We start from the raw sequence: 27,619 nt of genomic DNA on the forward strand, positions 1-27,619 counted from the left end.
GCAAGGGTGCGTGCTAAAAATCAAGCTGGCCGTCACTTCAAAAGGAGAGAAAAATATGCAACACACATCTAAACCAAATCTCAAAACTTTAAAAACAAAATTGCAAAAAAAAATCTCTACCCTTGTTTCTTGACCAACACATCCTTTGACTGAGCCATTTTCTTGAAAGAGTGTCAAACACAGAATTGTAGATAATGACCCTGCTCGAAAAAAAAGCTTTTTTTCAACTCATTTTAAAGGCAATGCTTAAGCTTAAACGAGATTCAGACTTAAAAATCACTAAAAATCCAAGAATCCAAATTTATAACTAAAATGTACATCTTAAAATTAAGGCCCATTACGCATCGGCATACCCCTGCCTGCCCGTGCTGATGTGGTGGGCGTATCCACCGCCCATAATTCATGGGCAGGGAATCTGCCTGGCCCAATCCCCCGCCCATACATGGGCGGTGGGGGTATGTGTAACGGGGGATTTCTGATTTCCATCGCGAAAATTAGACTTATGTGAGCACCAAGGTAAAGAAGTGAAGTGTAACAGTAAATCTTCTGCAGAAGGAAGGTTAAAGCTCTCGCCCAAGGCTAGTTTGGCTCAGAGCCTCAGATTGTGCAGAAGGTCACGTCCAGGGCTTATTCATATTCAAGGAGGAACACAGGGCTAGGGTTTGTTTGCATTGTGGAGAAAGCACAGAGCCAGGTCTTCGTTTGGGCAAAAGCGCAGGGGGTTCTCTCAGATAGAAGGAGAATCAAACAGGCTAGGATTTGCGCGGCGATCACAACATAGGGCTGGGGTGTTCGTAGCGACAACAGGAGTTTCTGAAGAGGTTCTACTGCGCAGTCGATGAACCAGTGAGTGAGAATCGGCTTTTAGAATGGCCTTCTCCCACCGCTTGGCGGCCATAGCCTTTGCTGTCATTCTCCTTCATTTCGCCTTTCTGCAGCGCTGTACCTGTGATGAAACTTCCAGCGATGACGATCTCGCTCCAAAACAGCCCGGTTGTGACAATATATTTGAGCTGGTATGGTCTCTGTAGCCTGCGTGATGGAGAGTGGGGTTCTTTTCTTTTGAAGAGTAGTTTAACCGCTAATGTTACGTTCAATCCGTTGCACTAATTAAACAGTTCCAGCCCTAACGATGCAACAGTGTTGATGAGTTCTGGTGTCATAGCGTTAATAGGTTTCTTTGACATCATGCTCGCTGATTTTCACTGTCTAGATTGCATTCTCAGGTGAAAGTCCGGTACTGGGTAGATGGCACACTGTCTGGAGAGCTGGTAGGATTAAGTGCCAGGTTTGGTGCCATTTTGCCTACCCATGAGAAAGAGGCAATGACGGGGCCATTGGCACTGGCAGATCCCCTGGACAGCTGCTCGAATTACTCTGCTCAGGTTTTTGTCACAGTATCTCTTTAGATTTGCCCTCAAGCATGCAGTGATGACAGTCATTGTTTCATTTCAGATGACGGGCTATGTTGCTTTGGCTGCACGAGGGAATTGCACCTTTACGAAGAAAGCTCGGGAGGCCCAAGGGGCTGGAGCAACAGCTCTTATTGTAATAAATGATGAGGAAGGTGAATGTGTGGAGCATTTTATTCTCTTGCTAGGAATACTTGGAAGTTTGTTAGGTATCAACAATTGTTGTTGTAGCATGCCAGGCACCACCTTTGTTTTTTTGCTAAGGTAGAAATCTTACGCTTTGCTTCACTGCACTGGTGCAGAACTTTACAAGATGGTCTGTTTGGAATCTGGTACCTATACAGACATTGAAATTCCTTCTGTGCTGTTACCCAAATCTGCGGGAGGAAGCCTTCAAGCTGTTTTGGATTCTGGTTCAACAGGTTTGCATTGCACTGCGCTTTATTTTATCATGTGACACTAAATCAACTGCAAGTACACGGAAGAAAGATTAGATTGTCTCTGTAGAGATTGGCTCACATGTGACCACGATGTAATATAGAGAGAAATTGGGCACCTTCAAGGTTGGATACATCAATAATTATATCAGCGGGTGAACATTTCAACTTTGCATTACCTAACTATGAAGTGATAAGCTTATTATTAATGAAGTTAAATTTTGTTACCCCATCCCTCCCAATTTTCTTGTCAGGCATTTAAATCCCTTTTCCACACTATTTGAGATAGAGAGAAAGAAAGAAAGAAAGTAATATTAACGTCTATACAAGACCCTAAGGGTCTATGAGACCAAAAGGTGATACAATACTGCCATTGAAATTCGAAGCCATGGAAAGAAAAAAACAACTGTTGCATGGCATTGTGTGAGATGGAGCATCAACGACGATCAGCTGATAGTGATATCATTCTCGCCCAGTACAGATTTGATGGCTTGAAGGATGTTTCTCTGTGATGAAAGTTTGCCATGGGGTCGGAGAGCATCTTGGATCTGGCGGGTGGAGGATTGTGATGCTTAGGGATGGGGACATTTTACCCGCTATATAGATTGAGCCCTCTCACTCGTTATCCATTGGGGGTGTGGGGCCGAGGGGTTATGTGTCTGAGTGGTGGCCTTTGAGGTATGGGGGCGTATGTGAAAAAAGTTTGTGATGATGGTGTGAGATGAGTCCTGTTGAGTCTTGTCTCTCGAGGTGCTGAGTCAATTGTCACAAATCCCTAATTTCCCAGGCTTAAGATTAAAACCTGCACACGTACATGGCCATGGATGGGTCACCATTTGACATGTGCATGTGGCATGTGAGATGTTCTGTTGACATGTGCTATGGATGGATCGTGGGGAACCATTTGACATGGCAGGACGCATTTCCAGGTGTCATGGCTTCTTTCCTTGATGAGCTCAAATTGAAATCATAAGTGCTTGTGAATTTGATTTTGATTTGGATGTCTGGTTTTGAATGTGTGGGCAATGCCTGGTTCAAAAGCCTATGATGTCCATACGATGGGGACGCCCTGATGGACAAGTGTCAAATCCCCACGGATCCCCCCGTGATCGATCTTGGTTCGAAACTCCAATCCTGCAAACAAACGAACAACAAACAACAAAGGGGGTGCAGGCCTGACTCACCTCCCAACCATGACAGCCGTGGGCAAGCCCACAGTCTTGGTTGTCCCCACCGAGCCACGAGCTGAGCTAACTAGGTTGACGTACCGACCAATCTCCTCCTCGTGACGTCCCATACCACCATGAAGCTGCCCTCGCGGGCCTCGAGACTGCTGCCGGTCTCGGTTGCATAAAGCAGGTGCACGTCTGCACTAGATCCAGGCTCCAAGACCATAGAGCTCTCACAAACTCGCGAGACTCTCTATAATACAATAACTAACCTTGGCCACCCTTTTATAGGCTCTTGGCCGGTCATCGGGCGTCCACACTTGGGTGCCCGTCCGTCCATACTTGGGTGCCTGCCCGTTAGTATTTCCCTAACTCAGCTCGTCAATCAGCCTGCCTAGTTTCAAGCTTCCCCAAGCCTCGAAACTAGTCTTGCGTGCGTGTAGCACACGGTAGATCCATATTGTGCACATGACATACTCCCCTTCCTGTAAGAGCTCACTCCTGAGCTCACTAAAAAGCCAGGTAATCTCTCTGAAGAGTAGTCAATGTCTCCCATGTAGCGTCCTCCTCAACACGATCCTTCCACATGATCTTGTATTCCGTGATAAGCGTATTACGCAATCTTCGTTCACGAAATCCAAGAATCTTTTCAAGTTCGTGCGGAACAAATGTCATGTCCTCGACATCTATAATTTCTTGAGGAGTAACTAACTGATCTGCTCCCCCCAGTACTTCTTTAAGTCGACTGACATGAAATACAGGATAAACTTTCACATGAGAAGGCAAATCCAATTCATATGCAACTGAACCAATCCGTCGTGTAACACGAAATGGTCCACAGTATCTAGGGAATAATTTCGGAGATCTACCTGTCCGTAAAGTCTCGGAATCTTTCGGAACTCACAAATACACCATCGTTCCTTCAGAGAATTCTCTAGGTGAACGATGTCTATTAGAATAAAACCTGTCTCGGTCTTGAGCACTTCTAATAGATTCCTTTGCAACTTGTAACATTTCCTGCATATCTTGCAAAAAATTACGTGCTGCATCACGCTGAAGTCTTGAGAATCCTACTGTAACAGGTGATCTTGGTTGAAAACCATACATAAGCATGAAAGGACTAAACCCTGTACTCGTATGCTTAGTACTGTTATATGCAAATTCTAACATAGGAAGATAATCCTCCCATGAACTCTGTCTTTTGGATACATATGCTCGAAGCATATCCTCCAAAATCTGATTCACTCTTTCAGTCTGGCCATCAGATTGAGGATGATCAGAGGAACTCAAATTCAAAGTTGTATACAACTTCTCAAAAACAAGTTTCCAAAAATCACTCGTAAACTTAGAGTCGCTATCACTGACTATGTCCTGTGGTAACCCGTACAGTCTAAACAATTGCTCGATAAACTGCCGAGCTAATTGCGTAGCTGTAATAGTCTTTCGGGTTGGTAAAAATCTAGCCATTTTTGTCAAGCGATCCACCACAACCCAAATAGAATCGTGGCCTTGATGTGTTCTTGGCAATCCGGTAATAAAATCCATGGAAATACTTTCCCATTTATTACCTGGGATTTGCAAAGGATGCAACAACCCAGCCTGTCTAAAGCGTTCAGCTTTATTTGCCTGACAAATCTGACACTTGAGAACATAATCTTCTACATACTCTTTCATCTTTGGCCAATAAAAAGTGTGTTCCACTAATGATAGCGTCCTGTGTACCCCAAGGTGTCCAGCAGAAGGGGCGTCGTGACACTCCTTCAGAATCTTGGACCTAATATCCGGGATCTGTGGTACACAAATTTTGTCATTACGGAATAGCAAACCATTCCGAATCATCCACTGGCCTCCTGCAGCTTGAATAGTAGACTGCTCAGTCATCGAGTCTTGGTTAATCAATGAGCTCCCGTCCTGGATCTTCTGCCAAAATGGACCAAAATAACTATCAGTCCTGCAAAGCCCTCTCAATGACTGAAATAAGTCGGTAGAAATCTCGGTGAACGACAAAGAATTCACCTCTCTAATCCGACTAAGCGCATCTGCAATATTATGCATGGACCCTTTCCGATAACGGATCTCAAAATCAAAATCTTGCATTAACTCTGCCCAACGAGCTTTCCTTCCTCTTAAATCATCCGCATCACACACATACTTGATTGACTGATGATCAGTCAATACCACAAACTTGGAGCCATATAAATAATGTCTCCAAACCTTGAGAGCATGAATCAGAGCATAAAGCTCCTTCTCAAGGGTTGGCCAATGAGATTGAGTGTCGTCTAGCTTTTTACTTTCAAAAGCAACCGGTCTACCATCTTGAAATAAAGCAGCCCCGATAGCATAGTCACTGGCATCAGTTTCAAGAACATAAGGCCGACTAGGATCAGGTAATGCTAAGATAGGTGCTTCCTTGACTTTATCTTTCAAAAGTCTGAAGGCCATATCCAAATCGTTATTCCAAGTGATAGGTTGATTTGACTTACGTCCATGACCTTTCAATAAGTCGGTCATCGGTAGTGTGAGCTGAGAGTACTCCTGTATAGATTTCCGAAGAAAAACAACAAAACCGAGAAAAGAACGAAGTTGTTTCACTGTTCGTGGTATAGGCCAGTCCAAAACCTTCTGAACTCGGTCATAGTCAATGCTCAATCCATCTCTAGTGATCTTGTGTCCCAAGTAAATGATGTCGGTCATAAAGAACTCACATTTACTTAACTTAGCATATAGTCGATTCTGTCTTAAAATAGATAAGACAATCGTGAGGTGTCTGACATGATCCTCAAGAGTACGACTATAAATCAAAATATCATCCAGGAACACCACCACAAATTTCCTTAAATGTTCACGAAAAAGATCGTTCATCATTTGCTGGAAAGTGGTTGGAGCATTGGTTAACCCAAAAGGTAATACGAGAAACTCGTAATGGCCATACCTAGTCCGAAAGGCGGTTCTTTCGACATGCCTTTCATGAATACGTATCTGGTGATAGCTAGTACGTAAATCTATCTTCGTGAAATATTTCGCTCTTGCTAATCGGTCAATCAGGTCATCTGATCTAGGGAGAGGATAACGGTTCTTAATTGTCAGCTTGTTCAATCTCTTGTAATCTATACACATTCTCCAAGTATTGTCCTTCTTTCTCCTAAGCAACACAGGTGCACCCCAAGGTGATTTACTTGGACGGATCTGGCCCATCCTCAAATAACCTTCGAGCTGTTTAGCCAACTCATCTTCCTCAGCTTGGCTCATCCTATAAGGTGGAATACTCACAGGATGAGCACTAGGGATCAAGTCAATACGATGATCTACTGCTCGTTTAGGTGGTAAACCTGATGGCAATTCCTTAGGAAATACATCTTGAAACGAATCAAGTATCTTCTGTAATTCTTTTCTTTCAAACACACTTAATTCATTCACATCCAAGGAAGGGATGAGAAAAGAAGAAAGTGGAATCAAGACACAATGGAAAGCGGTATACAAAGAAGAATCCATTATATTTTCAAAATCAATAGTATTTACAAGAGGTCCCTGAGAGGGATGGATACAATCACCTAAAATACTATACTTGGTGTCCCTATGTTGAAAAGAAAAAATATGACTAGACCAATCTATCTGGACGTCAAGAGTCTTAAACCACTCAATCCCTAATAACAAGTGTACATTTTCCAGATGCATAACATAGCATTCCAGAGTATCTTTGTAGTCCTGAATTTGGATTGGAAACATCTCCACCTTGCTATCCCAAACTTGCCTTCCCGCAGGTAGGCGTACCTCATAGGTATGGTCGCTGAGTGTCGTATCAAGACTCAATTTCTGCACAAGTTTGTAGTTAACAAAGTTATGCGAACTGCCAGGGTCTAAAAGAATGTGAATCTTATGGCCCTTCACTTCTCCATAAACTCAGAGAAGATCATGCATGCCAAATACCTTAGAATTGAACAGACAATCAGAACAAGTACTAGGGCGAGAAAGTACAGTAATTGACGTACCTGTCAAAGACAACTAGGGAGCTGCCTTTGGCTTGGGTCCTGCGTTTGCCTTGGTACCCTTTTGCTTTGGGCACTCGTTACGCATGTGTCCTTTTTCTTCGCAGATAAAACAACGTCCTTCCTTCTTGAGCTTCAAAGCCCTAAGGAGTCGTTTTTTCTTTGCTGGTGTCGAACTTGAATTCTTCAAAGGTTGGTCCGAAGACTTTCCTTCTGTCGTGTTAGCCATAGGTGCGGAGAACTTTCTTTTATTCTTGTTCCCCTGCTCGGTAACGGGTTTCGACTTGGAAGAGACCATCGTATCATCATAGATACGAGCTGAATGAATGGCCTCGTCCAGTGTTTTACATTTGTTATTTTTAACCTGTAAACGGTACAAGTCGGGTAAACCAGCTACGAAAAGCCCCAAAAGAGTAGTGGGATCCATCTTTGTAGCTTTCATCTGCAAGTCACGAAACTTCTGGAGGTAGACCTCATAAGTGAGGTGCTGCGAGGTCATGGTCAAAGCTGAAAACCGGGCAACAACATCGTAATCATCCTCTTTCTTGAGGAATTCTTTCTTGAAAACGTCTTCGAATTGTGCCCAAGTCGTTGGCTTAGGGTTGAGTTCCTTCCACCAAAGCAACGCTTTGTCGGACAGGAAACCTGCTGCTAACTGAATCCTCTTTCCATCATCATATGGATGAAACTGAAAGTGAACTTGCCACTTATGTAGCCATAAAGCTGAAGCCAAGGTATCCATACCCGAGAAAGTAGAGAGGGTAGTTGTCAATAGAGCGATGGAGTTCTGCAAAGCTTGCATCTGGGCTGCGATTTGTGCCTGACGTTCCGTCGAAGAAGCTTCGAGAGCTACTTTGAACTCTTGGAAATCTAATTTTGACACAAAATCGTCAAAAATCGACATCGGTACCTTCCGTAGCCGGCAAGCCTTCGCGTTCCACGAGGGGCTCCAACTCTGATTCTTGGGTCGACATCGTAAAGAGGGTACGCGGAGAGAAAATTCAATCTTTGCACAATGAAAGTGCGAACGAACTTGAGAGCTTGAGAGCTTGAAAACTTGAGAACTTGAGAGATGTGTGGCAAGAAGCCCACTTGAGGGGGTTTATAAAGGTTTCCTAAAAGCCAAAAATCTCCAAAAGCTAGGCTTAGCTTTTGCTTTGCTTTTGTATTTGTTTTTTTGTTTTTTTTCTCTTGAATAAATAAATAAATAAATAAATAAATATAAATATAAATATAAATATAAATAAATAAATAAATAAATAAATATATATATATATATATGGATATATATATTCTGTTTTCTTAAAAAAAATAAACACCTTGGAAACCTTGGAGGAGAGGTCTTTTAAAACTTAGAAAATTTTAAACTCCCAAAAAAAAAACGAAAGCTAAAAAAAACGTGCTTTCCTTGTTTTTTTTTCTCCTCTTGGATTCGCCCGTCGGTGAGCTGCCGGCGTATGCTTTTCCTCCGGCGGATGCTGCCGTCGCTTGAAGTGACTGCCGGCGCCTTCATGCGTGCGTCACCCATGTGGCTGTTGCGTGCGCTTCTGCGCCTCGCCAGCCTGTTGCGTTACCTGTGCTGGGCCGTCTACAGGGCCTGGCTGGGCACCTGCGTAGGCCTGGGCTGGCCTGGGCGCTGTCCGCCTGGCCTAGGCACCAGCCCCCCGTGCCTAGCCTGAGCGCCTACATGGCTTGGCAGGCCTAAGGTGCCTGCACAGCCGACTGTAACCCAACGCCAGCAACACCCGTCAGCACACAATCCCGTACTTCTCTCGCTCTCTCTCTCTCTCTCTCTCGTACGCCAAAAAACAACAAAAAGCAAACGTGCTTTTTCTCTTTTTTATTCTGTTTCTCTCCCTGCAGTTTATGAGATTGCACAACAAGACTTCTCTTTCTTGCAAAAGCAATCAACCCTACTTAACTACCATCCCCCCCATCAACATGGGTTTCTTTGATGAAGGAAAACACATACTATTTCTGAAATCTGCAGTATGCACAGAAAAAACAGCAAGCTTTTTAACACATACCGTTCTTCGACCTCATCTTCTCTACCTACCGACTTGCTCGTTCACGAGGTATGCTCTGATACCACTGTCAAATCCCCATGGATCCCCTTGTGATCGATCTTGGTTCGAAACTCGAATCTTGCAAACAAACGAACAACAAACAACAAAGGGGGTGCAGGCCTGACTCACCTCCCAACCATGAGAGCCGTGGGCAAGCCCACAGTCTTGGCTGTCCCCACCGAGCCACGAGCTGAGCTAATTAGGTTGACGTACCGACCAATCTCCTCCTCGTGACGTCCCATACCGCCACAAAGCTGCCCTCACGGGCCTCGAGACTGCTGCCGGCCTCGGCTCCTTAAAGCAGGTGCACGTCTGCACTAGATCCAGGCTCCAAGACCATAGAGCTCTCACAAACTCGCGAGACTCTCTATAATACAATAACTAACCTTGGCCACCCTTTTATAGGCTCTTGGCCGGTCATCGGGCGTCCACACTTGGCCGCCCGCCCGTCCATACTTGGGTGCCTGCCCGTTAGTATTTCCCTAACTCAGCTCGTCAATCAGCCTGCCTAGTTCCAAGCTTCCCCAAGCCTCGAAACTAGTCTTGCGTGTGTGTAGCACACGGTAGATACATATTGTGCACATGACAACAAGTGTATTGCATCCCTTGTTTGCCTTATAGGACATCTGATGGGTTTTGTAGGTGGTAAGTATTTAGTTTAAAACCTTAATTCATATTGAATGGTTGTTGGTTCGCACAACACTAAATTTTTGGGTGGACACTAGATGCCCCCCTCCCGCCCCCAAGGCAAACAAAACTTGAAAGTCCCAAATTTTGGGCTTTGGGCATAGGAAACCACCTTATGACTCGGGAGGCCAACTCAGGGGACACATGGCACTGCTTTCCACACTAGATTACCCCGTGCTACCACCACTTCATATTCTCTCCTCTCTCTAGCTTTTTTTTCTTCGTGTTTCTCTTTTTTCCTGGCCAAGAAAATTGATTTTGAGCATATGAAGGAAAAACCTGTTTGGAGTGCTGAAAAACCTTGGAGCTGCAGCTTACTCTCCTCTACAAGCTACTACAATCAATTATCTTCATCCTGCTCTTAATGGGGAGCAAATATTATATCTCCATAGCTGCAGGAAAAGTGTTTAACAGCACATTACTGCCTGTTTTCGGTTGCTATTTGACATCTTTTTGATTGTGTGTGTTGCCCTCATAGAGAGGAACACTATCATGTGTTGTTGTCGAAGAATTAGGGTCTACAAACCCTAATTTTAGATGTGCAAATTCTGCAACAACTCTTAAATCTTGAGGATTCACTGTTGAAATATTGGTAAGAATCAACACTTTCACCTTGCCATTCAATTTCATGTGTTTTAGGTATACGATGAAGGCAAAACAATGATTGTACTCTTAGTTGTGAGAGTTCATTGTGCATTTGAAATGTATGTTGATATGCTAAGTGCAAGAGGCCATTAACAAGGATGTTCACAGGTGTGGAGCTTCACTTGAGCCTGTGTGTCACGTGCACCCCGCACTTGGATGCCACGTAGACATTTCTGTACAGAAGGTGCAAGACCTGGGATGGTGAACTGGTCCCATGTGAGCCCAGTCCGGGACGAGTCAGCCAGGGATCCATCTCAGTCGTCCGAGGTCAGGTGTGCATTGTCCTGCACATGAGTCCAAGGTCAGGTGTGCACTGTCCTGCACATGAAGCAGTGCCAGTCCGCGCTGTGAGTCTCCCTCTGGAATGATGTCAGATGTTCTGTGTATCTGGTTTGCAACTGGATGCCAGACATCTGTAGGCATGTAGGTTTGCATGTAGAGATGGGGCCAGCCCATAGGGCTACCCCAGTGCGAAGATTTGCACTTGCACTCTTAGTGTGGGCATGGGGGAGGTGTAGAACCACCCCCAAGGGGCCAGGAGGGCCCAGGCTGTGCCCACCAGCCAAGGCATGGGCTGGAAGGGCTGTCGGCCAGCCCTAGGACTGCTGGACAGGCAGCCGACAAGCCTAATAACCTACCCAGCAAGTCGGCCAGGTGTAGGGAGCAGTCCCACACCCATGCGCTGATTGCCCAGCAGCCAGGATGCTGTCCCAGAAGGCTGCACAGATTGGCCAGCATTTATTATAGTGTGAATTCAGTTTATTGGAAAATACCCAGTCGTGGAGCTTTCTGAAGCTGGCCGACTGGATGCAAGAGGGAGTATAAATACTCCAGCCTAGAATCCATGAATCCATCTCATAATTCACCAAGTGCTCAAGCAAAAAGGGGCCAGGACAGCCAAGAAGTTGCTAAAGCAAAGAGGTGAAGGACTGAAGGTCAAGGGCAGGTTTTCCAGCCAAGAAAAGGTCAAGTACTTTGTATTTGTTTTCAGATTTACATCATTCTAATAAAGCAAATACACCATCCGTGGTGGGGGCCCTACAGAGGGTAATTGGGACCCAATACTGTGTCCTCTCCATCTCCCCTTTCTCCCTCTATTTTCTGCACATCGTCTTTCAGTTTTCGTCGCGAAAAGAGTGCTGATTTCTGAGTTTTGAAGTACCGATCCTTCTCCGAAGCTTCCGCGTATTACACTTTGCCACAAGGGGAAGGTGGTGAATGAATTTAAAACTGGTTGAGTGTCTTAGCTTGACGGATTCACGTGTGATCACATGGGGATGGGATTCCGTAGTGTTCTCATGGGGTGATGAAGGGCTGAGGGGTGCCAGTCATTTGGAAGATATTGTTTGCTAATGTCTTCACTTGCATTGTGGAAAGAAGTGGTAGTTTGAAAAGGTTGGGCCTTTGACTGCCCACAGATGATGCTTGATGTATTTCACTCTTTAATGGTAATCAAAATACTAGTTGTGGGTGGGGGGGAGACAACCCATCTTATGGTTCCTAATGTTGTGCAAATGTGTCATGATGGAAAGAGACAAATCTTCAAATGTATATTTGTGAAATGATGTTTCGATGCTTATGCTGAACTCAATGGTTAATTACAGAGGCTCGACAGAAGAATTTGCAAGATAAAAAGGATTTCCTTTTTTCATACTTAATAGAAGTCTCTTCGTTGAAAAAAAAGGTGACCCCTTGTAAACAAGAATTCAGAACATAGAGCTAATCAAGACCTAGCCAAGATTGGATAGCAGGACCAATAGACAAAGGATAAAGATAGAAAGGATTTCCGGCCCAGATATGGCTCAGAAAAGAAGCCGAGGGGTAAGAATAATGTCCCATGGCTGTCGGCAAAAGTAGGACAAATGTTTTCAATATGGCCAAAAAGGACACATGAAGCAAAAAACATGGAGAAAGGTTAATAATCATGATGCATTGATGATGCATCTAGAGATAATTTCATATCCGTTGATACGTTGGATGCGTTTTGGATGCATTGGGAATAGAGTACGACTCTATTGGTACAAGCATGTAAGCTGAAGTTGCTTTGTAGGGAGCACATGTGTCTTCTATCATTGGAAAGCTCTGCATCCAAATTGGGGATTATGTTTATTATGAGGATTTCTTAGTGGGCACGGTCTCGCCTGCCGATGTGATTCTTGGCATGCCCTGGAGATATTGCCATAACCCTCAGATTGACTATGTAAATAAGAAATTCAGCTTCGTACATAGGGGTAGAGATATTCGTATATATGCAGGCACACTGTTCTCCTGTCTTACTTGTCCAGAAAAGGATGGCACTTGGAGAATATGTTTTAATTTTTGACTATAGAGCATTAAACAAGGTAACCATCAAGAATCGGTTTTCAATTTCGAGGATTGATGATATCCTAGATAAATTGGAAGGTGCAGCATGCTTTAGTAGAATTGACAGTTAGCAAACAGGTTCTAGGTGACAACCGATAAATGAAGACTCGCTCTGCCTTATCACTGGAAGATACATAATGCTTTCTATTGAAGCCATATAAAGGACCACCTCCAACAGAGCTCGTCTTGGAAGATCCACCAGAAATGAATGAGCATGAGGAGGTGTTGCAGCTTGAACAGGTAATGTTTCACAAGGAGTGAAAAAGCTGTGGAGGCAAGATCACTCGTTACTACCTTGCCAAGGAATACTTCAAGGAATATCCTAATCTTGCAGTTCATTCATCATTCATTCCATTGTCAGAATATGCAGCGGAAATGATAACCAAACTTGGGTTGACAAGAGCAAGTAGAATGCAAAAAATAGACAACACAAGAGACACAGAGAAATAGGTGTGTAAACTCTTCTCTATACACTAGATCCCGCAGAATACTGAATGAAAAAGTGGTGGGGAGCATGGGGCATATTTATATGCCCCATGGATGCAGTCGGCCTGCGCTAGAGGCTCTCCACGACTACATAAAGCAGTCGGCCAGCGCATGATGGCCCTCCACGACTGCATAAAGCAAGTCGGCCACTAGAAAAACTCCACGCTTGCTGAATAGGTAGTCGGCCAGCCACATGACTGCTGAATGGACAGTCGGCCAGCCACCAGAGGCTCCTGCCAACATCTGGCATCCATCCACACCACCGAAAAATGGGAAAAAAATACGGGGAGTGAGGAAAATGATAAAACACCTATACAGGGCGGACACACCCACAACAGAGGCCCTGGTGTATAAAAATAGACAGGAGATGACTTCTAACACCCCCTCTCAGCTCTTGTCTGTGAAACCAACCACAGGGAGCTGGGGTGCCGCCTGAGCAAATCCTGAGATAGCGACTTCGTGAAGAGGTCCACTGTACTGTCCTCCGTCGAACAGAACTCTACCAAGATGTCATCAACAACGATCTGTTCACGAACAAAGTGCCTCTGGATGACCATGGGTTCCTCCAGTGGAAGCCCAATCCTGCAATGCAACCTCTGTAACCTCACCACCTCACGAGCAGCATCACAAGCAGCCCGATACTTTGCCTCTGTCCTCGACAAGGCAAAAGATGGCTGTCTCTTACTACTCCAAAAAACTGCTCCTGGGCCTGAAGTAGATCTCCTCGTGTCCGGATCTCCTCCCCAAACCGAGTCACTCCAACCGTGGAGTTGGACTCCATCCAACAATCCCCCTCCTGTGTACAACAGTCCATGATCCTTCGCATGCCGCAGAAACCACAGGAAACGCAATCCTGCCTCCCAAAGAGTCATCCGCAACCATGAGCTCAACTGCCTCATCAGGAAGCTCCCGTCCAATTTGGTGTCCATCAACCAGATCAATGAACCATTCTGCTTCTGAGTCAAAGAGGCATCACACTGCTCACAAGGATCAACACCTGTTATGGTGCAAAAACAAGTCCTGGAAATCTGTTGAAGACCACGCAAGGCCTTCTGAAACCTGTCAACCACCCCCTCTGAATCCGAAACCACAAAGCCTGGAGTATTCACCTCCTCCTGCAATTAATCAACTGCCACCTGCTTGGCTTTCCAAAAGGTCCCCGTGGAAAGAACATCCTCAGCTACAGGAGGTTCTTTGTCCCGAATACTACGAGACATCAGAGCATAAGTTACCTGTTCAGTTTCCTCTGACTGACGAACACAAGAACTACCAACATCAGTACTGGAGAGTTCCTGCCAACTACTGCCATCTACTGGCAAGCTATCCACCATCTGGTCCCGAAAAGCCTGCACCTGCAGCGTATCCACCCTTAAGTGGCCATCACCAAACTGCCACTCATCACAAACCTGAGGACCTGAGAGAGAGAGTGCTGAAAGCTTGTAAACTCCATTCTCCACTTCGCCTTCCCAAACTACCTGGCCTGTTGCTTTGTCCCGGAGAGCAACAAAGTGCTCATCAAACTCCACCCATACGCCAGTCTTGCAAACCTGATGCACTGACAACAGATGAAAACCAAGTGACGGAACATACAACACCTGGGAGGAATGCTTCCCCCCTCTGCCATCGGGAACTATCTCCATCCTGCCCTCACTGTGAACTGGGATAGTGGATGTGTCCCCAGTAAGAATGTGACCAAAAAACCTGCAAAGATCGTGTAAACCGGAACGGGAAGGAGTCATGTGCCTGGAAGCACCACTATCTAGAATCCACTCCCGAGTATCCGTTGCGGAGAGTCCTCCAATCTCCTCCCTGCCTGAAGAAAATGAAACATCGGTGTCCACCACCTCCAGGTGCACAAAAGCCAGAGTCTTCATGATTGCTGCTGAGGAATCTTAACCCTTCTCGGTCTTCCGCTTGGGACACTGCCTCCTATAGTGGCCTTTCTCGCCACAATCATTATAGGTCCTCTCTGCCTTTAGTTTCTCGCGGTCAGTAACGGACTTCTTCTCAGAAGACTTCTCCGACGAAGCCTTCCCTTTGCCCGTGTTACGGCCTTTCGACCGTTGGCTAGTTAAGGCCTTCGAACCTCCACCCTGAGGAGGGTTCGTGAATCGTTCCTCCTGGTCCAGGACCATGGGCACAAGCTCCTCCCACGTGATGGTGCTGAGCCTGCCACTGGTAATCAAAGACGAGTAAAATGCTGAGTACTGAGAGGGCAAGTGTGACAGCAATGTTATGGCCATGTCCTCTGACAATATCTCCTTCCCAGCCTGAAGAACTTCCTGCTGAAGAGCCTGCAGCTTGTTAATATGCTCCCGCATCGTCGACGACTTTGCAGGGCTCATAACCCACATCTGTACTTCCAAGGAAATCCTCTTCATGGGCGATACCCTGTTGTAAAGAGAAGCCAAATGCTGCCATATACCTCTGGCCAGCGTCATATGCTTTACATGATTGATTACTTGCGGTGTGCAGTTGAGAAAGATAAACGAACGGACCCTGGCGTTGACACGATCCCACATTTGTGTCTGAGCCTCCCGGTCCTTTCGGATCGACGGTAACTCCCCTTCCTCTACTTCCGGCCGTGGAACCCCAACAATGACGAAATTAGCGAGGTTGTAAGACTCCAGAACAGATTCCATCATAACCTTCCATATACCGTAGTTGCTCCCGTCCAACTGACGGTCCACCGGGAACATGGGGAGTGTCGGGATCTTCACATGCCTCTCAGCCATCTCAAACAGATCTGCCATTGCGGGGATGTACTTTGAAAAGGGTCGATGGGTGGGAAAAAAAAAATTCTCTAAAACCTGCAAGTGGCTGTCCAGCACCTTAGCCCACCTTCCTTTTGCAACTTCTCTTCCCGAACAGTCCAGAACAGTCCACCAATCAGCAAACTAACTATCCCCCTCTTGCTCAGAAAACTCCCAAGATCTATCACGAGCCTAGGGCTCTGATACCATGTCAGAATATGCAGCGGAAATGATAACCAAACTTGGGTTGACAAGAGCAAGTAGAATGCAGAAAATAGACAGCACGAGAGAGACAGAGAAATAGGTGTGTAAACTCTTCTCTATACACTAGATCCCGCAGAATACTGAATGAAAAAGTGGTGGGGAGCATGGGGCATATTTATATGCCCCATGGATGCAGTCGGCCTGCGCTAGAGGCTCTCCACGACTGCATAAAGCAGTCGGCCAGTGCATGATGGCCCTCCACGACTGCATAAAGCAAGTCGGCCAGTAGAAAAACTCCACGCTTGCTGAATAGGCAGTCGGCCAGCCACACGACTGCTGAATGGACAGTCAGCCAGCCACCAGAGGCTCCTGCCAACATCTGGCATCCATCCACACCACCGAAAAATGGGGAAAAAATACGGGGAGTGAAGAAAAATGATAAAACACCTATACAGTGCGGGCACACCCACAACAGAGGCCTTGGTGTATAAAAATAGACAGGAGATGACTTCTAACATCCATAAGTAGTAGAACTCATGTACAAGGGCTATGGGTCAACCCTTATGGGCTGACCACAAGCCTCAGCCATGTACAAGCATAAGCCACCTTTTTGTGCCATATGAATAAAGAAAACTTGACACCTAATCTCGCTCTTCTTCTCTCTCCTCTGTGTCTTAATCATATGATAATTGGCATCGCTTAGGGTTGTGGATCAATACAACAAGTCTTCCGTGCATGCAACACTTGGAGAAACTGTCTAAACTGCCAAAATGTCAGTACTCTGTTGATCCTAGCCAGTGTGCCTGTGCATTGTTCGTGAATAAATTCCTGAAAGGGGTCGGGGCATGTTCCCCACTCACTGTGGTGTACTGTGCAAGATCCCTATTCCCTTCTCTCTCTCCCCTCTCTCTCTATATCTTTATCTCTTGGACACGTGGTTGAATCTATCATGGCACCCCCCGTTGGGTTTACAGTGGTGTCAGAGCAGGATTTCTCTTGAAGAAACTTTCTTGGGGTGACAGAACCATGGCAAGAGTAGAGGGATACCGAGGGCGTAATGAACCTAGGACTTCAAGATGGGAACCAAGACCAACAATCTTTCTCATGAGACAGCAGCGATGACATCAATACAATCAATGAATACAAAACAAACAGATATCCAAGTCAATGTCGATGTCAAGGCACAAGATCTCTGATGCCGAGTACACCACGGTGATGACCCACAAGTATCTGTCACTAGGTAAGCACACCACGGTAATGACCCACAAGATGTCTGATGCGGAGTACACCACGGTGATGACCACAAGTATCTCTCACCAGGTTAGTACCAAATCCAAATCCAATGAATCCAAGTCCAAATCCAAAACCTCAAAGATGTCCGAGGAACTCGATACCCAATCTGAAGAAGAATCTCGAAAAAGCAAAACACCAAAGTGGCAGATATGAGTGCCCGACCGCCAATCTCCCTGTCCAGGATCTAGAGGAAATTGCTTGCAGCTTGGTGCGGCGGGTGGCGCTGCACAGTGGCGACGACACGCAGAGGCGGCGGCTGACAGAGCCGGGCGGCGGAAATAGCTGACCAGGGTGGTGCAGGAAGGTGGCATAGACGTTCCCGGCGAATGGAGAGGGTGGTGAGGCTGAAGATGGTGATGTTGATGATGATCTCCACACACTTCACCCACTTCATGCCCAAACAAGAGGGCTCTAGCTTCTTTTATACCTTGGGGAAGCCTTGTTTTTTGTCAAAAGCTTGTCCATGCTTTGGCTTTTGCCTTTTACTCTTTGCTTTTGTTTTTGCTTCTTTTACTTTTATTAATAATATATTACCTGTCTTTTAATAAAGTTGTTGTGCTTTGCGGATAACATTTGGGAAGGAAAACTCCAGCAACAAAGGTAAGCATCATATACATCACTATCTAAAGATGTCTCTGATCGGTCGATGGCGGATATCCTCAATGTCCTCCATGGTGAGTACTCTGATTGGACGTCTCCCATACCGTGCTAGTATGGTCTTGATCCTCTATTGTAGTCTCCGCCGGTGTCGAGATGGGTCTCTCATCTTGGGGCGCCTGGACCGCCCCAGCTCTATAGCCCGATCAATCAGTGTACCTCTGGTGCAGCTATACTCTGGGGCTAGCTGCAATGCCTGCTGTCTTGACTGCTCAGTCTCTGGTCGAAAGAAGTCTGTAATCTGCCTCTGTAGGTGTCTCTCCCTCTCTGATCCCCTCCCTCTCAAGAGACCCTCTCTATGTCTATGCAGCTCTAGCAAGTATAATCCGAGGCATCTCTGATCCTGGTATCTCATGACTCTGGAAAGTGGTCCGACACCCTCTCTGAACAGGCAGTGAAAACGGCCTCATATCTCATAATATAATGGACAGTGACATATGTAATGTAACTCTGTCTCTGGCTCCATCTGGCACAACTGACAAATCCTGGCCTCAGCTGGTACTCCTCTGAATCTGCCAGTCTCAATCTCTAGCTGGTGTGAGGATGTGCGCATCTGACCAATAGCACACCGTACCCCATGAGAAAGATGAGTATCCATGTAGCTGGGTCTAATCACAAACCCATCCTCCATGAGCTGGAGAAGATGATCTCTAGAGAAAGCCATCTTCGTACCAAGCTCGTGTGTCGGCTGTATCCATGTCCTCCTAGTGTCCAGCTGAGTCAAGTCCTGCCTGATAAGTCTGGTAATCTCTGCCTGTGTGAGAGAGAGGGAGGGTGCATCCAGGGAGTATTGAAATGGAGGTAGCTTGTCCATACTAAAGCCATGCAGTTGGAACCAAGCTGTCATCTGTGCATACCAACATGATCCGTCTCCCTGTGATGCCAACTGTCGTGAAGACTCCAGGATATAGAGAGGGGAGAGAAGAGAATAGGAATCTTGCACAATACACCACATCGAGTGGAGAATAGGCCCCGTCCTCTTTTAGAAATTTATTCAAGAACAATCCACGGGCACGTTGGCCAGGATCAAAACAATCGATGAATACAAGACAAATAGATATCCAAGTCAACGTCGATGTCGAGGCACAAGATCTCTGATGCTGAGCACACCACGGGGATGACCCATAGGTATAGGTATCTCTCACCGGGCTAGTAGGAGATTCGACATCCAAATCCAAATCCAAATGCAAATCCAAATCCAATGAATCCAAGTCCAAATCCAAATCCAAATCCAAGTCCATGTCGGAGTGCGCAGCGGATAGGCGACAGAAAACTGAGAGCACACGTAGTAGGACTCTACGTTGAAGAAGAGAACACGGAGGAGAGAACCACTAGCTTGAATCTGAACGCAGAACTGATTGTAGAAGAGCAAACGCAGATGCACAGGAGAGATGTGTGAGAACTCTGCTATATACACATGAAAACGATACAAGATAGGAGGTGGGGGCAAGGGTGGTATAAATACCACCCTATGGCACCAATCGGCCAGTCCTAAATCAGCCGACATGTTGCCTCATGTCCACGACTAGGGTAAAGAACCAGTTGGCCAGCACATGAAGAGTCGGGCAACACAAAAACTAGTCGGCCAGGAAAATACAGCCCCCCATGACCAGAAAAATAGGGAGAAATATGGAAAAAATGGGAAAAAATGAGAAGCTCTGGGGTGGGCACACCCACAACAAAGGCCCTCATTGAGCAATATGTACAGATAGAAGATGACTGCTAACACCCCCTCTGAGCTCTTGGATGTGGAACCAACCCTAGTGAGTTGGAGTGCTGCCGAAGCATAGCCTGAGGTAGAGACTTTGTGAAGAGGTCCGCTGCATTGTCCTCCATCGAACAATAAACAAGTAAGATGTCACTAGCCAAAATCTTCTCATGAATAAAGTGATATTGTATCTCTGTGTGCTTGGTCTGGGCATGGAAGACCGGGTTCCGAGCAATAGCTATACAGCTCTGGTTATCGCACTGGATGACCGTGGGTTCCTTCTATGGAAACCCAATCTCGCCAAGCAACCTCCGCAGCCACATAACCTCGCAAGCAGCACCACAAGCAGCCTGGTACTCTGCCTTTGTAGATGACAAGGCAATAGTTGGTTGCCTCTTGCTGCTCCATGAAATAGCTCCTGAGCCAAGGGTAAATCCGTAGCCTGATGTAGATCTCCTCGTGTCTGGATCTCCTCCCCAATCTGAGTCACTCCATTGTTGGAGTCTGACTCCATCCGTTGTTCCCTCTCTAGTGTCATAGAAGATTCCAAGATCCTTCGTACCTGCATACCGCAAGATCCGCAATCTTGCGTCCCAATGAGTCTTCAAAGGTGTCTGCATGAATGAGCTCAACAGCCCCACGGGAAAGCTCAAGTCCAATCAGGTGTTCAACAACCAAACCCATAAACCAAGGAGCTTCCGATAAAAAGAGGCATCAACTTGCTCACAAGGATCATTCACTGTAAGCTTGGTGTTCCGGTCCATCGGTGAAGTAATAGGCTTGCAGCTCTCCATCCCAAAGGTCTCAAGCAACTCATGAACATACCGCTGCTGAGAAACAAAGAACCCCCTCTGGGTCTGCCAAATCTCCAATCCCAAGAAGAAATGGAGTAAGTCTAAGTCGGTCATCTCAAACTCTTTTGACAAGGCAACCTTCGTCATTGCTATGTGCTCCACATGACCGCCAGTGAGAATGAGATCATCCATATAAAAGATAATCAACGTGACCAAACGGCGTGCCCGAAAGAGATACAAGTTAGGATCTGCAAAACTGATCTTTGAAATCCTGTCTGTAGAAAGAAGGAATCAAGCTTCTGATTTCAAGCCTTGGGAGCTTGCTTAAGACCATTCAAGGCCTTCCACAACATGTAAACCATCCCCTTTGATCCCGAAACCTCAAAGCCTGGACGTTGCTCAACATACACCTTCTCGTGCAAGTCACCATTAAGGAATGCAGATTTGACATCCATTTGATATACAGGCCATCGTTGAGAAGAGACAAGGGCAAGAACGGTCCGAATCGTGGTCATCCTCGCCGTCGGTGCAAAGGTATCCTCATAGTTGATGCCAGGCCGCTGAGCATAGCCCTTAGCCACAAGTCTAGCTTTGTGCTTGTCCACCGACCCATGAGACGTATACTTGGTCTTAAAGACCCACTTGACACCAATGACTGACCGTTTTGACGGCCTCGGAACCAACTCCCAAGTTTTATTCTTCTGTATGGCATCTAGTTCCACTTGCATGGCTTTCCTCCAAGTCTCTTGAGAAAGAGCTTCCTTCACGGAAGTGGGCTCTTTGTCCCGAATGATACGAGACATCAAAGCGTAGTTTACCTATAAGAGCTCTGTTGAATGACTTTTGTCATGAACTTTGTGCGATCTTTAAGGTCCGTCCTCTGTGGTCCACTCGGAGGGAAGCTCCGTAACACCCGACTCCCGAAGGATGTCTAACAACCATTTTGGTACTCGAACAAAACGCGGAGCCTCCTGCTACTACTGCTGGGGCTCATCTCTAGCCTCGAGCTCAACCTCTACAATTGACTGAGGTTGTCTCGTTGGAACAATAGATTGGGAATCATCTGTCAGAATACGCAGCGGAGATGATTCCCAACGCATGCAGAAAAATACAGCACAAGAGGATGAGAGATAGAGGCGTGTAACTCTGCTCTATATACACAAGAAGATCCCGGGTATGATACACAAATGGTATGGGGGCTGGGGGCCTATTTATATGCCCCCATATGAGCAGTCAGCTTGCTGAAAAAGGCACTCCACGATTGCATCATCAGTCGGCCTGCTGAAAAAGGCACTCCACGACTGCATCATCAGTCGGCCAGCAAAACAGAGGTCCACGATTGCATACATCCAGTCGGCCAGCAGTAAGATACTCCATGACTGATGTCTGGGCAGTCGGCCAGCTACTGGGTCCTCCAGCCGCCTCAGGGCTGCCTCCCAAGCCACAGAAAAAATGAGAAAAATAGGGGAAAAATGCACAGAGTGGGGAAACATGATAAAACACCTCATAAGGGTGGGCACACCCACAACAAAGGCCCTGGTGTATAAAACTAGACAGGAGATGACTTCTAACACCCCCTCTCAGCTCCTGGCTGTGAAACCAACCACAGGGAGCTGGGGTGCCGCCTAAGCAAATCCTGAGAGAGCGACTTCGTGAAGAGGTCCATTGTACTGTCCTCCGTCGAACAGAACTCTAGCAAGATGTCATCACCAACAATCTGTTCACGAACAAAGTGCCTCTGGATGACCATGGGTTTCTCCAGTGGAAGCCCAAACCTGCAGTGCAACCTCTGCATCCTCACCACCTCACAAGCAGCATCACAAGCAGCCCGGTACTTTGCCTCTGTCCGCGACAAGGCAAAAGATGACTGCCTCTTACTGCTCCGTAAAACTGCTCCTGGGCCTGAAGTAGATCTCCTCGTGTCCGGATCTCCTCCCCAAACTGAGTCACTCCAACCGTGGAGTCGGACTCCATCCAACAATCCCCCTCTTGTGTACAAGAGTCCATGATCCTTCGCATGCCGCAGAAACCACAGGAAACGCAATCCTGCCTCCCAAAGAGACATCTGCAACCATGAGCTCAACTGCCTCATCAGGAAGCTCCCGTCCAATCTGGTGTCCATCAACCAGATCAATGAACCATTCTGCCTTCTGAGTCAAAGAGGCATCACACAGCCCACAACGATCAACACCTGTTACGGTGCACAAACAACTCCTGGAAACCTGTTGAAGACCACGCAAGGCCTTCTGAAACCTGTCAACCACCCCCTCTGAATCCGGAACCACAAAGCCTGGAGAGAGCACCTCCTTTGCAAGTAATCACCTGCCACCTGCCTGGCTTTCCGAAAGGTCCCCGTGGAAAGAACATCCTTATCTACAGGAGGTCCTTTGTCCCGAATACGACGAGACATCAGAGCATAAGTTACCTGTTTAGTTTCCTCTGATTGACGAATACAAGAACCACCAACATCAGTACTGGAGAGTTCCTGCCAACTACTGCCATCTACTGGCAAGCTATCCACCATTTGGTCCCGGAAAGCGTGCACCTGTAGCGTATCCACACTTAAGTGGCCATTACCAGACTGCCACTCCTCACAAACCTGAGGACCTGGGAGAAAGAGTGCTGAAAGCTTGTAAACTCCATCCTCCACTCCGCCTTCCCAAACCACCTGGCCTGTTGCTTTGTCCCGGAGAGCGACAAAATGCTCATCAAACTCCACCCGTACGCCAGTCTTGCAAACCTGATGCACTGACAACAGATGAAAACCAAGTGCCGGAACATACAACACCTGGGAGGAATGCTTCCCCCCTCTGCCATCGGGAACTATCTCCATCCTGCCCTCACTGTGAACTGGGATAGTGGATGTATCCCCAGTAAGAATGTGACCAGAAAGCCTGCAGAGATCTTGTAAACCGGAACGGGAAGGAGTCATGTGCCTGGAAGCACCACTATCGAGAATCCACTCCCGAGTATCCGTTGCGGCGAATCCTCCAATCTCCTCCCTGCCTGAAGAAAATGAAACGTCGGTGTCCATCACCTCCAGGTGCACAAAAGCCGGAGTCTTCATGATTGCTGCTGAGGAATCTTCATCCTTCTCAGTCTTCCGCTTGGGACATTGCCTCCAATGGTGGCCTTTCTCACCACAATCATTACAGGTCCTCTCTGCCTTTAGTTTCTCGTGGTCAGTAACGGACTTCTTCTCAGAAGACTTCTCCAGCGACGAAGCCTTCCCTTTGCCCGTGTTACGGCCTTTCGACCGTTGGCGAGTTAAGGCCTCCGAACCTCCACCCTGAGGAGGGTTCATGAATCGTTCCTCTTGGTGCAGGACCATGGGCACAAGCTCCTCCCATGTGATGGTGCTGAGCCTGCCACTGGTAATCAAAGACGAGTAAAATGCTGAGTACGAAGAGGGCAAATGTGACAGCAACGTGATGGCCATGTCCTCTGACGATATCTCCTTCCCAGCCTGAAGAACGTCCTGCTGAAGAGCCTGCAGCTTGTTAATATGCTCCCGCAGCGTCGACGAGTTTGCAGGGTTCATAATCCGCATCTCTACTTCCAAGGAAATCCTCTTCATGGGCAATACCCTGTTGTAAAGAGAAGCCAAATGCTGCCATATACCTCTGGCCAGCGTCATATGCTTTACATGATTGATTACCTGCGGTGTGCAGTTGAGAAAGATAAACGAACGGACCCTGGCGTTGACACGATCCCACATTTGTGTCTGAGCCTCCCGGTCCTTTCGGATCGACGGTAACTCCCCTTCCTCTACTTCCGGCCATGGAACCCCAACAACGACAAAATCAGCGAGGTCGTAAGACTCCAGAACAGATTCCATCATAACCTTCCATATGCCTTAGTTGCTCCCGTCCAACTGACGGTCTACCGGGAACGTGGGGAGTGCCGGGATCTTCACATGCCTCTCGGCCATCTCAAACAGATCTGCCATTGCGGGGATGTACTCTGAAAAGGTTGGGTGGGTGGGAACAAAGAAGAACTAAAACCTGCAAGTGGCTGTCCAGCAAATCAGCCCGCCGTCCTCTTGCTTCTCCTCTTCCCGAACAGTCCAAAACAGTCCACCAATCAGCCACACAAAAGTCGCCCTCTTGCTCACACAAATCCCAAGAACTATCTAGAGCCTAGGCTCTGATACCATGTCAGAATACGCAGCGGAGATGATGACCAGATCTGGGAACACAAGAGCAAAAAACGCATGCAGAAAAATACAGCACAAGAGGATGAGAGATAGAGGCATGTAACTCTGCTCTATATACACAAGAAGATCCCGGGTATGATACACAAATGGTATGGGGGCTGGGGGCCTATTTATATGCCCCCATATGAGCAGTCGGCCTGCTGAAAAAGGCACTCCACGACTGCAGCATCGGTCGGCCAGCAAAACAGAGGTCCACGACTGCATACATCCAGTCGGCCAGCAGTAAGATACTCCACGACTGATGTCTGGGCAGTCGGCCAGCTACTGGGTCCTCCAGCCACCTCAGGGCTGAAGGGAGAGAATTAGGGTTTCATGTGGGAGACATACACAGAGAAGAAGAGAGAGAGAGAGAGAGACATGTGGGGATAAGTCAACTCACAGTATGAGTGTGCGACTCCCCTATCACGCGTATATTTGCACTAGTACACATAGTGCACTTAGTACATTAAAAGTACTAAGTGTACTATGTACTATAAAACTTATGGGCTAGTACACACTATAAGGGTGGGCATAATGCCTTTACCCCAACAACCTCCCACTTAAAGGCAAAGTGCCCTTAAATGAAGGAAAATAAAAAATCAGCATGTACATGATAATATACAAGGCCATATCAAGGCTGAAACTGGCCTCATCCAATGCCCATCAAGTGTCTGCAATGAGTAAACCACTTTGGTCTCTTTACGAGATTTCCCGGCAATCAACATATCATCAACATACAAGATGAGGATCAATAGACTGCCATCCAAAGCTTTCTTGGTGTATAAGCAGTGATCTATGTCACTCCTCCTGAAATCCTGGGATTTCATGAATGTATCAAATTTATGATACCATTCCCTTGGTGCCTGTTTGAGCCCATAAAGACTCTTTTTCAGCTTGCATACAAGCTTCTCCTTTCCATTCACTGCATAACCCTCTGGCTGTTGCATGTATATCTCCTCATGGAGATCACCGTGAAGAAAAGCAGTCTTCGCATCCATCTGAATCAAATCCAGATCATCATGAGCAACCAAAGCTAATACAGCTCTAAGTGTGGTCATTTTGACCACTGGAGAGAAGATCTCATCAAAGTCCACACCATATTCCTGCTTGAAGCCCTTAGCCACCAACCTGGCTTTGTATCTTGGCTTTGCATCAGGTGCAACTTTGAGCCTGTAAACCCACTTGCATGGCAAAACCTTCTTGCCTGTAGGCAAATGCACCAACTTCCATGTTCCATTTTGGTGTAGAGAATCCATCTCTGACTTCATAGCACGCTCCCAAAGAGCCTTGTCTGCCCTTTGTAAAGCCTCCTTATAACAAGAGGGCTCCCCACAGTCAGTGAGCATCAAGTAGTCAACCCCTGGAACAAACCTGTCAGGGGGTCTGGAGGGTCTTGTGGACCTCCGTACCCAATGACCATCATTTGCAGGTTGCTGTCCAGCCTGCATATCACCTATTGGTGGCTCCTGTTCCATGCCATAAGGTTGAAAGATTATGCCCGGTATCTCCTCTAACTGTGGGATATCCATAGGGATATCTTCTGCCATCTCTGGCTGTCCATTTGGACCATTTTCAGCACCATTTAAGGGCTGGTTTTGTTGCTGTAATGGCTGATTTACAGCCCTTGGTTGTTGTCCATGATGTCCATCATCATCAAAGATGACTCTACCAGGCTCCTGTTGCCTTGCAGGCTCCTTATACATGCATGTTTCATAAAAAATGACATCATTGCTGCGTATAATATTTCTATTCACTGGATCCCAAAGTCTATACCCCATTTCACCTCTGTCACCATATCCTAGGAATATGCATTTGTGAGACTTAGGATCAAGTTTGGTGCGTATTTCCCTGCGTATGTGCAGGTACGCAACGCAACCAAACACTCTCAAGTGCTTGTAGGACGGAGGCTTCCCTGTCCATACTTCCTCTGGCACTTTCCCACCAAGCCTTGTGTTAGGTGACTTGTTTATAAGATGAACGGCTGTCATAACAGCTTCAGCCCAAAAACCATGAGGTAATGCAGCATGTGACAACATAGAACGGACCTTCTCCTGAATGGTCCTGTTCATCCTCTCTGCTGTCCCGTTTTGTGGAGGATCAAGGAGTAGAGAGCTCCCTCTTGATGCCTTTAGCATCACAAAAGTCCTGAAACTGTTTGGACATATACTCTCCACCATTGTCGGAACGCAAAGCCTTTAGTGTTTTGCCAGTTTGATTCTCAACATGAGCAACAAACTTCTCAAACACTGAGAATGTATCACTCTTCAAACGAAGAGGTTAAACCCACACCTTGCGTGTGGCATCATCAATAAAAGACACAAAATATTTTGCCCCTCCCAAAGAAAGCTGAGGCATCTCACATACATCTGTATGCACAAGCTCTAACTGAGCATCTTTCTGTCCAAGAGCTTTCTTGTGGGGGCACTGGAGTTGCCTGCCATACATACAATGCTCACAAAACTGAAAACTTGAGAACTTTAGAGAAGGCAAGTAACCAAAACGAGACAGTTGCTCCATTCCTTTGACACTCATGTGTCCCAACCGGCTATGCAACATAGAGATTTCCGGCAGCTCGGTTGCATTTACATTAGCATGGTGACAAACATTAGCATGCATGAAGTAAAGAGTGTCCACCTTAGAGCCTCTGGCAACAACCAGTGAGCCCTTACTAATCTTCCACTTTCCACGACCAAATGTGGTAACATAACCAGCATCATCAAGCTGTCCAGTAGAAAGCAGGTTCTTCTTGATCTCAGGCACATG

General features: G+C 46.6%; 1 pseudogene across 1 annotated transcript in view; it reads left to right on the plus strand.

Annotated features, from left to right (window-relative positions):
* Window positions 1-566: 566 nt before the first annotated feature.
* The window catches only part of LOC147622724 (signal peptide peptidase-like 2), a 60,908-nt pseudogene continuing 33,855 nt past the window's right edge, over window positions 567-27,619 (plus strand). Inside the window, exons 1-4 of the transcript XR_015269492.1 lie at window positions 567-1,016; window positions 1,227-1,385; window positions 1,456-1,567; window positions 1,715-1,834. The product of XR_015269492.1 is annotated as a signal peptide peptidase-like 2 (transcript). The remainder of the gene's footprint in view (window positions 1,017-1,226; window positions 1,386-1,455; window positions 1,568-1,714; window positions 1,835-27,619) is intronic.

Source organism: Cibotium barometz, chromosome 28, assembly GCF_041138505.1.
Source record: "Cibotium barometz isolate CiBa-2024 chromosome 28, ASM4113850v1, whole genome shotgun sequence".
NCBI lineage: Eukaryota > Viridiplantae > Streptophyta > Polypodiopsida > Cyatheales > Cibotiaceae > Cibotium > Cibotium barometz.